The sequence below is a fragment of the Danio rerio genome, chromosome 13 (assembly GCF_049306965.1).
Source record: "Danio rerio strain Tuebingen ecotype United States chromosome 13, GRCz12tu, whole genome shotgun sequence".
Lineage (NCBI taxonomy): Eukaryota > Metazoa > Chordata > Actinopteri > Cypriniformes > Danionidae > Danio > Danio rerio.
Window position 1 is genome coordinate 10,614,681 of NC_133188.1, and position 19,575 is coordinate 10,634,255.

General features: G+C 36.1%; 2 long non-coding RNA genes across 4 annotated transcripts in view; one reads left to right on the forward strand and one right to left on the reverse strand.

The window, feature by feature from the left end:
- LOC103911981 (uncharacterized) overlaps positions 1 to 19,575 on the reverse strand; it is a 79,304-nt gene that overhangs the window by 31,169 nt on the left and 28,560 nt on the right. The window lies entirely within an intron of this gene.
- The window catches only part of LOC141377137 (uncharacterized), a 55,687-nt gene that overhangs the window by 19,657 nt on the left and 16,455 nt on the right, over positions 1 to 19,575 (forward strand). For 2 of the 3 annotated variants that reach the window (XR_012389170.1, XR_012389169.1), the window contains exon 3: positions 8,410 to 8,597. This is a non-coding gene — a long non-coding RNA (uncharacterized lncRNA). Of the gene's footprint in view, positions 1 to 8,409; positions 8,736 to 19,575 lie in introns of those variants that run through there. The other variant, XR_012389168.1, reaches the window with a different exon arrangement.

Sequence of the window (19,575 nt, forward strand, 5' to 3'; positions counted from 1 at the left end):
ATTCAGTAAAGGCACAGCTAAACAGATGTGTTTTCAGTCTTGATTTGAATGTGCCTAATGTTGGAGCACATCTGATCATTTCTGGAAGCTGATTCCAGCAGCAAGGGGCGTAGTGGCTGAAGGCAGATTCACCCTGCTTAGACTGAACTCTTGGAACTTCTAGTTTATATGATCCTAAAGATCTGAGTGATCTGTTAGGTTTGTATTCAGTGAGCATATCTGTAATGTATTGAGGTCCTTGGCCATTTAGTGATTTATAGACCAGTAATAATACTTTAAAATCTATTCTGAATGTAACTGGCAGCCAGTGTAGAGACCTGAGGACAGGTGTGATGTGCTCTGATTTTCTGCTTCTGGTCAGAATTCTGGCTGCAGCGTTCTGGATGAGCTGCAACTGTCTGACTGTCTTTTTGGGAAGACCAGTGAGGAGTCCATTACAGTAATCCACCCTGCTGCTGATAAAAGCATGAACAAGTTTCTCTAAGTCTTCACTAGAAACAAAGCATCTGATTCTTGCTATGTTTTTGAGATGATAGTATGCTGATTTACTGACTGCTTTGACATGACTGTTGAAACTCAGATCTGACTCCAGCGTCACACCAAGATTCTTGACCTTATTTTTTGTCGTTTGACCTTTAGAGCCAAGGTACGCATTCACCTTGAGAACCTCATCTCTGTTCCCAAACGCAATGACTTCAGTTTTCTCTTTGTTTAACTGAAGAAAGTTTTGGCACATCCAATTTTTAATTTCATCAATACATTGGCAGAGGGTGTCAATGGGGCTGTAGTCATTAGGCACTAAGGCTAGGTAGATCTGAGTGTCATCAGCATAGCTGTGGTAGGAGATTTGATTCTTTCTCATTATTTGGCTCAGAGGGAGCATGTAAAGGTTGAACAGGAGAGGTGCCAGAATCGAGCCTTGTGGGACTCCACATGTCATGGGTGTCCACCTCGACCTATGATCACCTATACTGACATAGTAACCTCTCCCTTCAAGGTAAGATCTGAACCATTTGAGGACTGTCCCAGACAGCCCAACCCAGTGAAGTGTAATTTGAAAGCAGAAATGGTTTTATATACTCATTTCTAACCACATCAATTATTCCAGAATAAATAGTTCAGTTTTCACCGTATTTGGAACAGTCATGAATATTAACCAGCCATGCTCTGATGCTTGACAGCTTTTGTCAGTCTTGTCAGTGTCACAGCCTGCTGTACTCTAAAATAAACACATTTCATTATACCAAAGTGAGTAGAGATGCCTTAAAAGTTTTTTTAACTAAAGTGGCAGAGGTTTATTTATGCTACTAGAAGCGAGGGAGTTATCTTTATGCCACCAGAGTAATAGTTTGCTCCTGAGTTGTGTTTAGGATGAATTTTGATTGATAAAGTATAATTATCTTCAACTAAAGGAACAGACAGAGATGCATTTAGAGTTGTATTTTAAAGCTTTTTAGAAGTCTTCATGAGTTTGTTGCCTCATTACAAACATGAATATCGAATTTCACGATCCCGCTTTATATTAAGTGGTCTTAACTAATATGGACTTACACTGAAATCAATCATTTGTTATGTACTTTTTGTGTAAATACATGTTTTACATTGCACTTATGATTGATTAAATACCTGCATGTAACAGACCCCCTAGTTTGTCACGATTTGTTTTGTGATTTTTTTTTGCAAAAAAAATACTGATTCTGTGGTGGTAATTCCCAGAAATTTGCAGACAATTTAGCAATTAAAATATTTATGTAAATATAATATATATATATATATATATATATATATAATTTTGGTCTCTTGTCGACAACATCTAAAACGGTTGGGATTAAACCAAATAAATGTTGTATAACTCTTTATTTTTATCCACTATCTTTCTCACAGATTTCAATCCGATGAGCATCTGAGGTCATGTACAGTACCTCACTCAGAACCAGAACATGTGTTTGGGCTTCCCCTACCGTAATACACTTAAAACACAAATTGCCGTTAGACTTGTCAATGGCTTGTCAACTTGTCAACTTGTCTTTCGTTAACTGTAGGAAAACAGTTAAACTAAAACATTTACACATCAAATTACCAGCCAAACATGTAAAGCACAAATAATGTTATTCAATACATTTTTGAGTGTATGTACTGTACATACACTGAAAAAAAGTGATTAATTACTTAAAGCGCGTAAACCAATTGTCTTTAAACAAACAAATTGACTTTACAAAAATAATGTAAATAAATGCATTGTAACTTGAAACTGTTAAGTTGACTTAATTTTTATAATTATGCAAGTTGTATTCACTTTTTCTTTTTATGAAAGTAAACTAATCACTTTTTTCCAATAAACATTTATTATACTTGTTTTTTTTTCAGCGTTTCTGTACCTAGCAAAATGACAGTAACAAAAATAAATCTGCTCTTCCAGACTCCAGTTTGTCTTCTAAATTTAATACAGGCTATAATTGTAGATTTTATCGACTTAATAAAGCACCAAATATGTAATATTGTGATAATTACAGTAATAGTTTGAAAACAGATGTGCTAAAATAGTCTGACACAAAGGGATTAGTTGACTTTGAAAAAGTACAATTAGCATAAGTATAAAAAGTCAACTTAACTTTTCCAAGTTTCAATGGGTTTATTTTCTTTTTGTTAAGTCAACTTGTATTTCAGGCAATTGGTTTACTCGTTTTAAGTAACTAATCACTTTTTAAAGTGTAGCAATCAAGGGCTCTTCAAATGGAACCAATTCCACAATATGCATGTTAAACTTTCATTCATTTTCTTTTCGGCTTAGTCCCTTTATTAATCCGGGGTTTGCCACAGCGGAATGAACCACCAACTTATCCATCAAGTTTTTACGCAGCACATGCCCTTCCAGCCGCAACCCATCTCTGGGAAAGCATGTTAAACTAACAACAGTTAAATATAAATAGACTCTACGACTCTTTGAGGTGGTGCTATATAAATGTACAATCTGTATATCCTAATACAAGCTTAGTACATGCTTAAATAAACTTAAAAATAAAGAAAATAATATTGTTGGAGGAAGCGGTCACTAGGAAACAATGGCCAGTCAACAGCCTGGGGTGTGCATATTAATAGTTGATCATAAGAGTTTGTGTGCTGTTCCGATTGGCTTGTTTTTCACTGGGATTTTACTCTTGCATGTAAAATCATTTCCATATACTTGAACTCTTATTATTTAACTATGTCTAGGTATATATCCATAGTTTAATTCCATAAGCTCTTTAATAATTAATTGGAATTAGAATACTTGGAACGCAGCAATTGGCAAAAATCAGTAAGTAATCATGCTCTTAAATCTAAACAAATAATCATGGTTCTTAACTCAACGAGACTGGTACAGCTCTACTAGCATTAGAGATGGAAATAATCTCAGCTGTTGGGACCTGAGGCCATGCTGTTGTATCCCCAACAAATCATATGTATCGAGTTGCCATCCACTGAGAGGATTGAGAGAGGATTGAGTGTTAACCGTCATGGCTTCCCTATAAACATGCAATCACACTGACACAGAGCCTATTGTGCTCTGAAGCAGAGAGAGAATCGACAATGAGGGAAATTTTGGATGGGGAAGAGGGGATTGCAAGAAAGTGAGTGAAAATAAAGGGCTAAAAGGACTATCTGAAGGAAGAAAGTGAGTAAACGGAGCAGTGTGTGGATGGATGGTCCTGCAGGTCTCAGGTGTCCAGTCGATAACTGATGCATTAGTCTAGAGCTCTGTGCTGGTTTTGGGTTTAAACACACATTTTCTTAATACAACATGACCCCATTTCCCTCTCTCATTAATCATGCAACTCAGTTCGAACAGCCTCCGACGAAGGGGGCAAACTTACTGTTGAACTCTCATGTGCCCATTGACTGATCATAACTGCTGATTTTTCATCTAATACACACTAAACTAAACTAAACTACACACATGAACTAAAACTTTGTTCATGTATGTGGCCATTTTTGTTCTTGTTTGTAGTGCCTGCAATAGTAAAAAGTTTGGATTTTTCTTTTGTTTTTGTGTCATGCTCACCAAGAATGTATTTATTTGATCAAAAAAGTTGTGAAATAATGTAGAATATATTTAATATATAAGTTAAATTATATAATAACCATTTGACTGCCTCTCCACCAAATGGTTGGCCATGTTTTTACTGTTTTAAATAATGAATGTTAAAGTCATTTGAAGATTGACTATTTTAAATAATGGTCTACACACAGCATTGTTGGTTGCAAGAGTGTATGGGTGTTTCCCAGTGTTGGGTTGTGGCTGGAAGGGCATCTGCTGCGTAAAACAGATGCTGGATAAATTTGTGATTCATTCCACTGTGGCGACCTCTGATTAATAAAGAGACTAAGTCAAAAAGAAAATAATGATTGAATATTTTGATTAGTTCCACAATTCTCACGTTTAAATTATCATATTTTTAAATAGAAATATTTATAACATTATAAATGTGTTTTTTATTAATGCAAAAATAACATTATCAAAATTAAAATAATTATTACAAATTTCATTTGATCTTTTTAAATAAATGTAGTTAACGTCAGATTTATTAGCTCTCCTGAATTGTATATCCCCCCCCCCAATTTTTGCTTAAAGTAAAAAAGATTTTTTCCCAACACATTTCTAAACATATTAGTTTTAATAATTCATTTCTAATAACTGATTTATTTTATCTTTAAATAATACTATCTATTAATATTTTACTAGATATTTTAAAGACACTTCTATACTGCTTAAATAGACATTTAAAGGCTTAACCAGGTTCACTTGGTTAATCATAGGCAAATTATGGTAATTAGGCAACTCACAATGGTTTGTTCTGTAGACAATTAAATAAGAGGACTAATAATATTGATCTCAAAAGGGTTTTTTTTTTTGTGTAAAACTGCTTTTTTTTTGTCAAAATAAAGCTAATAAGACTTTCTCCTGAAGAAAAAATATAGACAATTCTGTTGAAAATCACCTGCTCTATTTTACATTATTTTGGAAATATTTAAAAAAGAAAAACAAAATTCACAGAAGGGCTAATTAAAATTATTTTTTTTATTTTACAGTGCATTACCCCAAACTTTGAATAGAAATATAACAATAGAAATTAATATTACCAGATATGTAAAAATAAAACAAATATTACAAGTTTAATATTACTCACTTTTACACTAAACTTTTGACATTAACCTAGACACAACAATACGGCAAATTCACGTTTTCTGAAGCAACTGAGTAAAGCATCTCATCAGAAACAGCCCTTAAATCATCTCAAATTTCTTTTAAATGCTTGACTAAATTTTGATTTGGAGATGCCTGACATATACACAGGGCTATAGGATGTGGATTTTCTCATCCCATTTCAGGTCATACACTGTCATCTGCTCATGGATTAAAGTTGTTTGTGTGCTTGTCTTTCTGTTCCCAGCAGCCCCACGGCTGGTAGTCATATGTGTCAGATCTTCCACTGTGACTAAACATTTCTGCTGCCTTTGGTTTACACAGTCTGAATTCCGCAATTCATGTCATAAACTTGTTTATGAAAGTAAACACTGTGACTTACGGATACAGGTCACCATCATTATCCATAATTTCAGCAAAATGGTGGCGGGCAGCTCTTCAGAACAGAGAGTGAAATGTATTCCGCTTATTCAGGGAGAAAAATATCATCTTTTTCCAGCATATGCTTTGGCAGTTAATTCTCAGATTTTGGTTCATTTGTAAATATTTTACCTCAAGAAAACAATGATGGCAAAACGGTAACACTATAAGGCTTCCCATTTGTTAACCAACACATTGGGCCCTATCATACACCTAATAAGGCGCAAGACATGTTTGGTTCGCTTTGTTACTATTTTCAGACCAGTGCAACCCTAATTTGCACATTTTGTACCACGTTGTTTAAACAGTAAATTCATTTGCGCCGCTTTGTGGACTCATTGGTGTGTCAGTCTAGAAAGGAGGTGTGTTAAGGTGCATTGTTGGGGTATTGTTGCTATTTTGAGGAACTGAAATAGACTATTAAAAACTGGTCTAAAGTCCAGTGCAGATGGTCCAGCGCCTGTGCCAGTCCAAACGCTTGCACATTGTTTAATACACACGTGTACAGCAATATACAAATATCTTTACAAATGAATAAGAATTAAAGGAATAAAATATTACAAAAATGATTTTGTCTATAATATATATATATATATATATATATATATATATATATATATATATATATATATATATATATATATATATATATATATCAGTTTAGTAAGTTTCCACCGTTTCCTTACTAAGTAAAGTGTAAAGGGTCTGAATGGAGAAGACCTCTTCTCTAGCGTTGCACTGCAGATGGTCTGTTTAACTGTTTTCTCGCTAGTGAAGCAGTCAGTTTTTCCACTTACAATTCGCCATGTAAATATCAAATGCACCATGCCATGATGCAACTGACTCTTAAAGGGATAGGGAGATGAGACTCTGATTGGTTTAATGCAGGTTATGCTCAAAACACACCCATAACTCATTAAGACAATAAGCACAACCCTGTTAGACCGTGAGCCGGGACACAGAGGGCTCTATTTTGACGGTCCATGCGCAAAACGCAGGGCACAAACACTTTCAGGGCATGTCAGAGCGCATTTTTGCTAATTTAAGGACGGGAAAATCTGCTTTGCGCCATGGCGCATGGTCTAAAAGGGTTGAGTTTATTTCCTTAATGAGTTATAGGTGTGTTTTGAGAATAAACCAATTAGAGTCTCATCTCCCATTCCCTTTAAGAGCCAGCTGCGTCGCGCCAAGAGTGCATTCGCTAATTACAGGACACAAAGTAAGTCTAAGTGCAAAAAAATGAGCATTTCACTAGCAAACAGTTAACAGTTTTTTTAACAGAAAACTGTTAAACAGAGCATCTACTGCGTGAGAATGAGAGATAATGGATCTACTTTCACTTTCGCTCTTGGATAGGGAAACCTTTACGCACAGACATCAATTAGTCTATAAATAAATAATTTTGTTTGTTAAGCGCAAATATTCGTTTCAAAACTATTTCTAAATTCAGTTCCAATTTCCAGCAAACGAATAAATGAATAATAATAGCAAAATGTGCTCAAAAACCTGAGTTATATACTAAAACACATGCTGTGCCCCATATGGTCTAAAACCTGACAGGTGGGCAAATCTAAGCTTGTTTTTAATAAAAACAAATATAAATATGGATATAATAAATAATACTGCTAATAATAATAACATTATACAAAAGCAAATTGTTATGAATGAACTGAAAAAGCCTCCCGAGATGAAGAAGGCATAAAAGCAGTGATTTTTCATATATGTAGGCTAGAAAATAATATGTTTTGTAATATTTTAATCCTTTATATTTTTATCCTATATCTATTCTTATTATATCCTATATATATCCTTAATATTTAATTTTTTATATATGTAAAGATATTTGCCTATTGCTCTTTTGTGCGTATTAAGCAGTGCGTAAGCGAGGCGCAACTCTGCGCCGGAGTTTAGACCGGGTTTGTTTTGGTCTAATGAAAAATCTATTATAGTTTCTCAAAATAGCAACGCGCCAGCGGTCCGCCTCAGAACTCCTTCCTTTTTAGACCAGAACGCCTATGTGCGCACATATGAGCGCTAATGCATTTGCTATTTAAATAGCGTAGCGCAACGCCTCAAAACGACTCTTGCGCCAAGCTGAAACTAGCAAAAGACTATTGCGCCGCGCCTTGCGCCACATTGCGCCGGGTGTATGATAGGGCCCAGAGTGTATTTTTCCATCCTTAAAATAGCAAACATGGATTTGGACATGCCCATGTTTTTGTACCATGTTCTTTAGACTTTGCAATTAGATTGTTAATATAGAGCCCTTAAAGTTAAATTTGATTGACCAATAATAAAAGGAAAGTATAAAATAAAAAGTTGTAATATGAATATATTTTCATATTATTTAATGGACCTAAGCTAACATAAATATAAAATTAACAGTTTTATTAAATTGCATTTACTTTTATTCTTTACTTTAACCTTTAAATGTATTTATAATTGTAAATGAAAACTGGTAAATAGTAATGTTTTGAAAATGTTTGTAAATGTAAGAATAAATAATAAATTTCAAATTAAATTAAAAATGTGCTTATTACTAGTGACATTAGTAAAATCAATGTTATTTGTGGTAATCAATTAATTTATTGATATTTTTTTTAATTATGTCAAGAGGCCCCTACATGTCACATTTTTAAATTAGTATTATTTAACTAATCATTTTTTGTGTGTTTATAATTTTGTTTTGAGCTTACATTTGTAAAATATTTTCACACATACTTTGCAATTCAATGGCAGTTTGTAGCAAACTATTGAGTCTCCTGCAAACACATCAGTCTAATGATCTGTCGTTATTCTCACAGTGTGGACTAATGAGAGACTCCAACCAGCACATCCATCTTGCGTCCTCAAAGAGACTGGAGAGTTGAAAGTGCTTGAGCTCAACACTGCTGTTTTCTCTGTGGGCTCCAGCTGCCGGTGTGAGTGACCAGCGGCAGCTCTAGAAAGGCTTGTGAGATTGTGCAGGAAACAGAGGAAACTGAAGAAAGAGGTCAGATTGGGTTTACTGGCCTGTCAGTCTGTCAGTGATACCCCCACTGCAGCAGTCCATCAACACACTCGCATACACACATACACAAATTAAAAATGTAACAAATGTGTGCAGTGCCATAAAATGACATTTACCAACTATAGTGTTCCAGAGCGTTTAACACCTAATTCTGTGATGAATAATCTGATTTTGAAACAAGGTTAGTTTTTTTGCTATGGCTACATTTTGGTTATTGGTCCTTTTCTCAAAACATCTTTTACAATTACAACAGAAGGAATTCTTTCATTTACAACAGAAGATTGAAGCAGTCTGTGTGAATCAAAGTCTATACAGTGTTTCCTTTAGGATTTTTTCGAGCTGTGGCTGCAGGCATTTTTTACACAGATCTACCAACTACCTGTGGCGTTATTTCAAAGACAAATGTCAGGAGCGCAGTATTAGAAGTCGAGATAGCATTTATGTAATAGCCTACGAGCATGCGAATCTCTTCAATCGCCGATTTCCTCTGCTTGTGCACAAAACTTCTTGTACGCCCTTTCAAATATAAGCCACTTCAACAGCGCTGATCTTCTTGTGCGCTGAAATAAACGCTGCTGAAGTGCGATTTAGTGAGTTTATGTAACAAGTATGTCTTCAGCATTTACTAGATTTGCTAGGAATATTTATGAATGTCTTCAATAGACCTACAGAGCAGCATTAATGCGTCCTGAAGTAACGGCTATACGTCGTGTTTGCTGGCAGCACGCACCTGTCAGTCAGTCACCATGTCACCTTAAAGGGTTAAACAAATGATGCACAGCACTACTACGGTTACAGAAAAGATTGTGCTGTTTTAATTCACTTACCTTTTAAAACGTTTTGGTGCGATTATCACCCGCTATTTAAAAAAATAAAATGTTTTGAATGAGAAGCTTTAATGTAGCCGTGGCGGGATGAGTTTTGGCGTGGCGCCCCGCCAAGGAAAAATGAATGTAGCGGAAACCATGGCATATTATAATACATTAGTGTCCAATCATTTGTCATTTTTTAGACCCAGTTATATATTTTTAGTTAATGTATGTTTATAACCTAGATTTTGCTGATTACCGCTCATTGGAGTGTATTTTAAATTAATTAATGTAAAATATTCAACACATTTGGGTGGTGGTGTGGGGGGGGGTGTTAACAAATGCGAATGTAAAGTCCACATCACTTTTTTTCATTGAGCAGTGGTTTAGTTGGTACCACATTTCCAATTTTTAAAAAAATATTTGACAGTAATATTTTCTAGCTTATGCACTTGTTTAGAATCATAGATAGAGCAGGGATGCCCAAACTAGGGCCAATGGGCAAATGTTAGCCCATAGTAACCTTTGATTTGGCCCGCCATTCCATCTGAGGAGAGAGGAAGAATGGGCATGGCTTGGAGTAGAGCTGCACAATTAATCTTAAAAAGATCGCGATCTCGATTCGACTCCCTAGACAACCTTAATCCAGCATTTCTACGATTCTGCCAATCATATTTTCAAGTTCAGGAGAGAAGCAAAGGCGGCTGCACGAGACTTTTCATTGTTTCACACACGTTGCTCAGCGACATGGACACCTCCAAAGGATGTTAAAAGAGTCACATACTGTATATATATATGGTATAATTCACTTAAAAATGTCATTTTTTTAAAATTACACGTGACATGAGCTGCTGAATGTGCAGCTGAGCACCCTAATGATAGACGCACGCACCTCTCCTTTAGTGAACAGAATCTGCATATGCTGTGAGTAACAGGTAATAAAGTTGTAAATAATATTCAATATGTGGCACACAGTGATCGTTTGAGAGCTGTGCACGAAGTATGAACAGCACTTAGCAGTGAAAATGAAACCGAAAGCATGCACATCATTTAAATAATCATATCGCATTTTAAAGATATGATTGCGATATTAATTCCTGTGTAAGTACATATTAGTTAAGACCACTTAATATAAAGTGGGACCTAAAACTGATACAACATACAACTCATCTACACTGAAAAAAGTGTTGCATGCAGAACGGTTGCAAACAATTTATTTGTGTTGAATTTAAACAAACAAATTAAGTTTAATAATGTTCAACTTAATTTGTTTGTTTAAATTCAGCCCAAATAACTTGTTTACAACCACTTGCCGTAAAAAGTATTAATCCAAGGAATCATCTTTGAATATTTTTTTTCAGTGTAATAGCTTCCTTCCCACCCTAATATTTTGATTGTACAGTCAGGTTTCTGTACCATGCTCTACTAATGTAATCCAAATCTTCACATGAAACACTGCTCATATCGGCATCTCTGTAAGTTAACGAAATCACGCATGAAACCCAAAACATTACATCCAGCACAGAGAGCGGCTCTTGCACTGTTTAATGCAGCGATGAAGAATTTTCCAGTTTACATAGCAGGAAATACAGTTGTGAGTTATAAAAAAGAAGAGTGTGAGTTTCTTTATAGCATGCAGTTGTCATTTTGAAATGTGTGTGAAAGCAGTCGTCTGAATGACTAACAACTGTATTCTGATGCTGCAAAAGCTGCATCATCGTCCGCTGCAAAAACTTTGGAGAAATTCAATCCAAAACTGTGGCTGTATCGATGAGTGACAGGATGTTGCGGGAGAAGCAACACCATGTACACAGATACCTTCGATGATACTGTGAACGTCTTCCAATACACACTCTCATACACACACCCCCACAACACACTCTCAGGGATGGTATTTCAATACACAGACTGGGCAGTATGGAGCGCTTTCTGTCTGTGTGGTTTCCTGTGAAAGCTTAGCAGCTGATTTTACCTTCAACCGCAACAATAAGCTTGACACTAAATACTCCCAAACACACACACAAACACACACATACAGAGAAGCTGAGGCAGAATGAGGTCTCCTTGGGTCTGCGTTGTGCTTGAAGCCCAATAAGATCAAGATTGTTTATCTGTATCTATCTGCATTCATTTTTCTTTGGCTCAGTTCCTTATTTATTGGGATCGCCACAGCAGAATAAACTGCCAACTATTCCGGCATATGTTTTACGCAGCGGATGCACTTCTAGCTGAAATTCAGTACTGGGAAACACCAACACACTCTCACATTTACACACTATGGCCAATTCAGTTCATCTAATACACCTATAGTACATGTCTTTGGACTGTGTGGGGAAACCGGGAGAACATGCAAACTCCACATAGAAATGCTGACTTGTCCAGCCACGACTTGAACTAGTGTCCTTTTTTGTGTGCGGCGACAGTGCTAACCACTGAGCCACCGTGTCACCCCCATTTTGGATATCAAATCATATTTTTACTAGTAAGACATTAGTTTATATGCTTCACAATTGCCGGCTAATCTGCTACACATGTTCAGTAACATTACTGGTCAAGTTCCATCATTGTTTTCCTTTATCTATTAAAGGACACTGTCTGGCCGTGAACCTGATGGACAGATCAATTCAGACCTTGAGTTTCTATCGATATCAATCCCCATGTAGCCTCTTTCCCAGTAAAGGCCACTTAAGCACAAGAGGTCCCATCAAGTTAACATGGATTAACTCATCAATCAGATGGATGGACAATAGGCTCGGCAGCTATTTTAAAAGTTGCCCAGCCCATGTGTTGTGGCTGATGGCCAGACACGGAGGTAATTTAAGCACAGTGCTATGTCGATAGTTGTAATGTTAGCTGCGCTACATCTGTACACATTCATGACGGTGTAGAGCCTGGGCTTCCTTTTACATGTGTTATGCATGGATGCAAACTTACATGATGCTGTAGGATTACAACAGAGAGGGAAGGTGTGTCAGTTGTATTGCTCATTGAAGTATTGAAGTATTGCTTATTAAGGATGCTGGGAAATATGTAAAAAAAAAAAGTGTACTTATTTTAAAAACAAAAAAACAAAGTCTGCTGGATGGCGCAGTGGTAGGTCTGGGCGATTAATCAAAAAGTAATTGAACTTGACATTCAGAGCCTATAATAAATCTAAATTTTCCTGGTCATTTTTTTTTTCAATTACTTTCCCTAGGACGTGTGGAATCACGTGACCCCGCTCTGTTAGGGCTGATTTACTTCTGTGTTGAACTCACGGGTATGGTCTAGCGCAGCCTTCGCGCGATCGCATAACTACACGTTGCATGTTTGGACTACATTGACGATAATTGGAAGCTGTGCCAGAGATGCCTTGAGATATCATATTTTTTTAAAATGACTAAATAAATAAATAAAAGAAGCGTTCATTAATTATAATCGAGTTAAAATGTTCAATTGATTGAGATTTAGATTTTTACGTCAAATCCTACAGCCCTACGCAGTGGGTAGCGCTGTCGCCTCACAGCAAGACGGTTATTGATTCGAGCCTTGGCTGGGTAAGTTGGCATTTCTGTGTGGAGTTTGCATGTTCTCCTCATGTTCACGTGGATTTTCTATGCGTGCTCCGGTTTCCCCCACAAGTCCAAAGACTTGCGCTAGGTGAATTGGGTAAGCTAAATTGTCCGTAGTATATGTGTGTGAATGAGAGTGTATAGGTGTTTCCCAGTGATGGCTTGCTAGAAGTGCATACGCTGCATAAAAAACATAGGCTAGATAAGTTGGCGGTTCATTTTGCTGTGACGACTTCTGATTAATAAAGGGACTAAGCTGAAAAGAAAATGCATGTGAGAAATTGCACCTATGTATACATGATTATGCAACTGGCAGCTTGTGTTCTATACTGTTAGGAACACACTTATGACCATTTAAATATGCTAATTTAAAGGTAATAATGCTGTAAACTGTTCAGTTTCTTGCATAGATCAGTCATTTCACTTTATAAGACCTCAGTGTATCATCAGAAGCTACGCTGGGTATTTATTTAATTTTGCTTGTTTATTTTTTGTGCTGGAGGTAATCCTCCTAAACTCTGCATACCCGATAACGGTCCGTGACGTCATTTACATCTGCATTCTTTAAATTTTAAAGGTCAGTACTGGCCCAATACCCCAATAAGTAGTTCCGTTCTCTCATCAGTTGGAATAGAATAACTTTTGCATAGATTATTATTGAGACGTTTTTCCATTTCCCTATGATTACTCACATGTGTAGGAACCACCAAAATTATTTACAGCAACCTACACCACAGAGAACCTTAAAGGTATACTTTCAAATTTGAGTTCACCAAAAACTTTTTTGAAAGGGTTTATTATAACATATATATATATATATATATATATATATATATATATATATATATATATATATATATATATATATATATATATATATATATATATATATATATATATATTGTTGTTTTTATTATATTTATTACAATGTACAATTAATTTAATTACCTTCAACAGTGTTTTATGAAAATTCAAATGGTTTTCTTTAAAACGATACCAAACCTTTACATGTACACCTCTGCATGTGGATTTGGGAAACTTTTAAATTTAGGGAGGCAAAATCCAGGCGGAAGCCCCAAAAAAGCACTTGACTTTAAGAGGTTAAAGATCTTCTAAAGTTCTTGGCTGACCTAAAGAAGAGTAAATTAACAACAGTTTTTCATTTTTGGGTTAACTACTGTATCTCTTTAATCAGCTGCCTAATTATTTAGAATAGTCAACAACTAGAGTTACAGTCTAATTCATCATTCTATCTCCCAAAGTTGTGCTTTCCCCCCACATCTTCACGGAAGTCTCTGTTTTCCCTCTCTCCTGGAAATGGGACTATCCTTCTCGACCCCCATCTCTCTCCCTCACACAGACGGTACCACTGCTTCATTTCTCTTTTTCCTCTTGCTCTTTCTCACTCTCCCTCTCTGCCTCCTCCCTTGGCGCTCGCTTGGGCGGGCAGCCGAATTCCTGTGGGCTATCCGGTTACCAGTTGCCGTGGAAACCAGTGGGAAGGCAGCTCCATTAATCATTTAGAGCGCGCCCGAAGTGGAGGTCAGCCTGATTTCAGCGGATAGGGTATCATCCCTGTGTCCCACCAGGGACCTCCTTGATTTGAATTAAAAAAGATTAAGCTTGCCCCCTCCCAAGCACCCCTACCACCGTGGCCCACCATCATCATCGGCCCAGCCATATCATGTGACCATGCTCCACGGAGCCACGCGGATTAAGAGATCGGAGCTGAGCATGTGTTTTTTAGAGACTCGCTGAAATATTAGACATGCACAGGTGTCTACAACAAGGATTTGAGAAGCTTGTGTAAGAAATGGACTGTGCGTACCCCTCCTGAGTATTTTTTTCATCCTGTCCTCCTATATTTTGCTTCTTCTTATCCTCTTTTCTCCTAATATTCTATCAGTTACTTGTTGCTGTGCTTTTTTCAAGCTGGAAGCAATAACTCAGTTTTACTCTCCCACTGACATTTCCCTCTCTTTCAAGCCTATGAAATGGTGCATTTGTTGCAAAACCTTTTTATAACTTAATAGGAATATGATTTTTACAAGCGTGTAGGACAGCTGGCTCTGGCTGGGGTGAAGGGAGGCCAGACGTGTGCGTGGGTGAAGTCGGTGTGACAGCTCTTGGGTCACAATCCTCCGAAGTCTGTCTGGCTGCGGTGGGATCACCTCAATGAAATGTGAAGAGCAGTGAAATGACCAAAAGCGTTAGTCCATGTGAAGTGGCCCTCGGGCCTTTGCTTGCCGGCCCCCCGTTCCCTAATGACGGCAGTGAGAGTTTAGATTTACGGGGCCTCTGTGGGAACGACATGGAGAGCCATGAATCATCTAAGCTATGAAATAGTGGCATAGCCTGCTCCACTGCAGTGGCTCCCAAAGGTGCCCGCCAAATTTACGGGCGCCTGTAGAACTTCAAAAACTTGCCATAACTTAAATCCAGGCAATTTTATCGTTCCATAGAAACTGAAAGGGAGATACGATGAAGGTGATGGAGAAGATGGATGGGTTGAGTAAAAAAATACAGCCTCCTTCATGTTAGTTAATTAAAATTCCATTGGCAGTCAACCCCTATCGCTTGGGAATCTGTATACAGTAATAGAGCTTAAACTAATACTCGTACGTAACGAGTCCAAGCTGTGTTGGCTTGATAAGTTTAGGGTTTTATCCTTATATCTCGGTTGTATGAACTAGCCCAGGAGAATGATGACAGTAAAGTAAGAGCTCCAATGAGATTATTATAGACTCTTCTCGCTAAAATTAATGATCTCGACACCTTGCTTGTCCAAGTTACAAGCATTTCGCTGGTACGCCGTCTTGTTAATGTCCACTTTAATAAGCGTTTCGGTAGCACCAGACTCACAAGGCCTGAACAGATGCTTGCCAGCAGGTTAAGCTGCTATGAAAAGGTAGGTGATGCGAGCAATGTCTGTTACTTGGGACCTGTGTGAGGATATTGACATGTACTTAGGTTATATATATGTGGATTTACACTTACTGTAGTAAGTGAACATTTGTAAGCATTAATAATATTTAAGTTACAGTATAACATAAGTTATACATAACAAATCTTTTCTTTGTGCTGTGAAATTCTGGTGCCTTGCACATTTGGTATTCCCTATTTTTGACCATAGTAAAATTACAGTGAAAAGAACTCATTATGGTCAGTGATTTTAAGTAAACCACCACCAACAGGGGGGTCGTGTTTTGCTTCTGTTAGGAAGGCAGCTTCTCAGTTAATGCTCTGGAAGTGTTTTCAAGCTCACTGATTACAATTGATGCTTTTTAATTGTCTTTGAACTTAAGCAACCCTGTTAAATAGATGGTGAAAGTAGGCTAGTGCATGTTGCTCATGTATTTGTAGGATTAAGAGTTTGGGATGAAATGTATTATAGCCATGTCCTTATGTATTTTTTTTGCAAGGGCTATGCATGCATATTCATCTGTTTACACACTTTTTCTTTCAGATATTTTGTAAAACTATCAAACCTTTCGAAATTCAGAATAGTGTATTATATGCACCAACATTCAGTATACCATATACCACTACCAACCAGAATGTTTTCAGAATCTGTGCACAATTCTTAAGTAACATTAGCATGCAAAAATGATTACATGTTTTTCAGAAATATTTAAAAATAGCCACATTTTAGTTGATTCATTTAGCACTTTCATATTGTTTAAACTGAGGAATGCAGTGAATTGAACATAGGGGAAGAAGTGAAAAGCCAATGAGAATGTTTGTATCTGCTGAAACTTGTGGTTCTGTAGTTGACCAATGTCATATTCTATTGAAGCTGGAAGTTAAATTACTGAAATCCATATGAGCAGGAAAAGCTTCTCCAGCCAGTGAAGATGGCTGTTGAGAACATTAATGTGGAGTTTGGCCTGATGTATGTGCTGCCTTGCCAGATATACAGTAGGGTAACTTTTCCTGTAAAATGAGTTACATAAAAAAATGAATAGATTGTTGGGAAAATATATGGAAAGAATTGTAGTTAGGTGTGTATACCTATGCATGGTTCGTTGATTAATTATTTATTAATTTTTTGTAATTTAAGAGTTAAAAATGTACAACCTACACTCAAATTACTTTTGCTGCTTGTTTACCCTTAAACTGAGTTGAAACAACACAATCCATATTTTTTAAACAACTTAATTGTTTTATGTTGCATCCATTTAAATTTGTAAAAACAATTAAGTTAACTTAATCGATTTGTGTTGGGACAACATAAAGGAATTGTGTGGAACCCAATTTTTTTTACAGTGTCCAGTATACACAGAACACAAACGACAACAGAACAAAATGAATATAACAGGTGTATAAACAATGACAATAAGAACTATATTGGTTGTATTTAAATAGCATTTAAAATTCATATTAATAATAATAAGAAATAAAAAATATTAATATTATTACAGAAATAGTCAGTGATAGCAGTAATAATAAAGGTAATGATACTAATAATGTCATAACAATAGTAATAACACATACTATCATAGTGTTGTCACACTAAAAATTCCAAAAAGACAATGTCCACTAAAAATGGCCAGATGATTCCCTTACTTAACAACCCAAAAACCCCTAACCAGAGAGAACACATAATGTCAACAACATAATGGTGACTTTAAAACCAAAACAAAATCAATTTAGTAAGTCAATTTCGGTGGTGATTTCTAATAAAAGAACAATAATAAAATAATAAAAGAAGCTGAATAATAATTAATAATTAATAAAAGAAGCTAAAAAGAAGAATTGGTGCAAAAGAAATCACTGGAAATTCTCTATAGATATTCCTCAAATATTCTATCACTATTCCAAAACCTCAAAACTTCTTTTCGGCTTTGCACGATGACTGCCATCCTGAATTTTATCCTAACTTTTTCTGAGTAACAAATGCAAAAAATGATATAATTCTAGTAGTAGTTTAAAACTTAAAAATTACCCGAAAATGGAAATTCTATTATCAATTACTCACTCTCATGTCTTTCCAATCCCCAGAGAGATTTCTGGAACACTAATTAAGAATTTTCCTTCTTGGGATGAACTGATTTAATTTTTGGGAAGAACTGATCTTTGAAGTTCAACAAATTGTTGGTCCTTAAAAGTCTGTTATTAATTAGGTTCACAGTTTTGGTTTTGAGGTTATACTGTATATACTAAAATTACTAAATATTTATTAAAATTTGACATTTGCTATATTTTTTCTACGATATATTGCCATATTAATGCAGTTTCATCAGATGACTTGAATAGGTCTATTTAAAATGAATATATTAACTTTGCTTGGAATAAATGTAGAGGAGTTAATAAAAAAATGCAAGTGTAAATAAATAAGATAGAGCAAAGATAAAAGTGAAATAAGTAGTTAGACATTCAGGTACAGTAATTCGATACGATATTGTCATTTAGCACCCGATTATGATAGATCACAATTTCAGCGATGCACAAGAAAACCATCCACAATTTGTCATGATATTTGTAAAAAAAAATAAAAAAAGTTTATAAGATGTATTTTATTAATAACACATATATTTTGTAGAATTGCAACATTGATATGTGTTCGATCCGACACAACGAGAAGCACCACCTCCTGTACTTTCGCCTGAGTGGTAAATGGTAGCAGAGCAAGGCTGATGAATTAGTTTAGATCTTTTGTACCTTTAAATAAATCTTGATACTTGGCTACATCAATAATGTATCAAGGGTGGAATTATCACATTAAACCAGCATCGATATTCAGGGCTCGAAATTAACCTTTTTGATTGGTAGCACCGGTGCTACCAACTTTAAAAATGTAAGCCCATCAGCCAAAATTTAGTCGCACCCACCAATTATAAGCACCGTTACTACAAGTTTTATACAAACATATTTATTGCAGTTGAAATCAACATTAATCAAACTAACAAGCAAAAATAAAATAAAAAAATATATACATATATAAATATGCGTGCGTGAGGAAAATATGTCTCAACGAAATTCCGTTTTCACAAGAAAATACATTTTTATAACATAACTGAGTGACAAAAGGATACACAGACCGCTCACCGGCCCTGCACACACTGCTTGACATGAATGAATCTGTTAACGAGATAACTGTGCTGTTTTCACGGGTGGTGTCTGATATTGAACTGATGCTTTTGACAAAAACTGTACCTTATTATATGCATACGTCATGTTAATAGCAAGACCGGTCTTTTCATGAGTAGCGATATTAGTTTACTCAGTATGCGATGGTGAACGGGGTGTTAAATTTTACATATAGCTGCCACTTGCACGGTGGACAGCATCTGCCGAATAAATGCAGGATTAAACAGAACTTCTCGTGCTAGATGTGGCAAACAGTTACCTGAAAATTCCATCCCACAGAATTTTCATAGCGGACTTGAAGCCAATGGAAGTCTTTTATCCACTCTTTGAAAAGTATAGATGGTGGATTAACATTCAGCACATGATCACTACTAAGATGTGTCATTATTTGTAACTAGATGGTTTCTAAAACAAAATCTGTCAGTGTTATTTTCATTCTCCTCTTCAGCGCTTTACAATTTCGCTGTTGTAGCTCTCTCCATGTCATCCCAAGCAGGAAGGCATTGACTG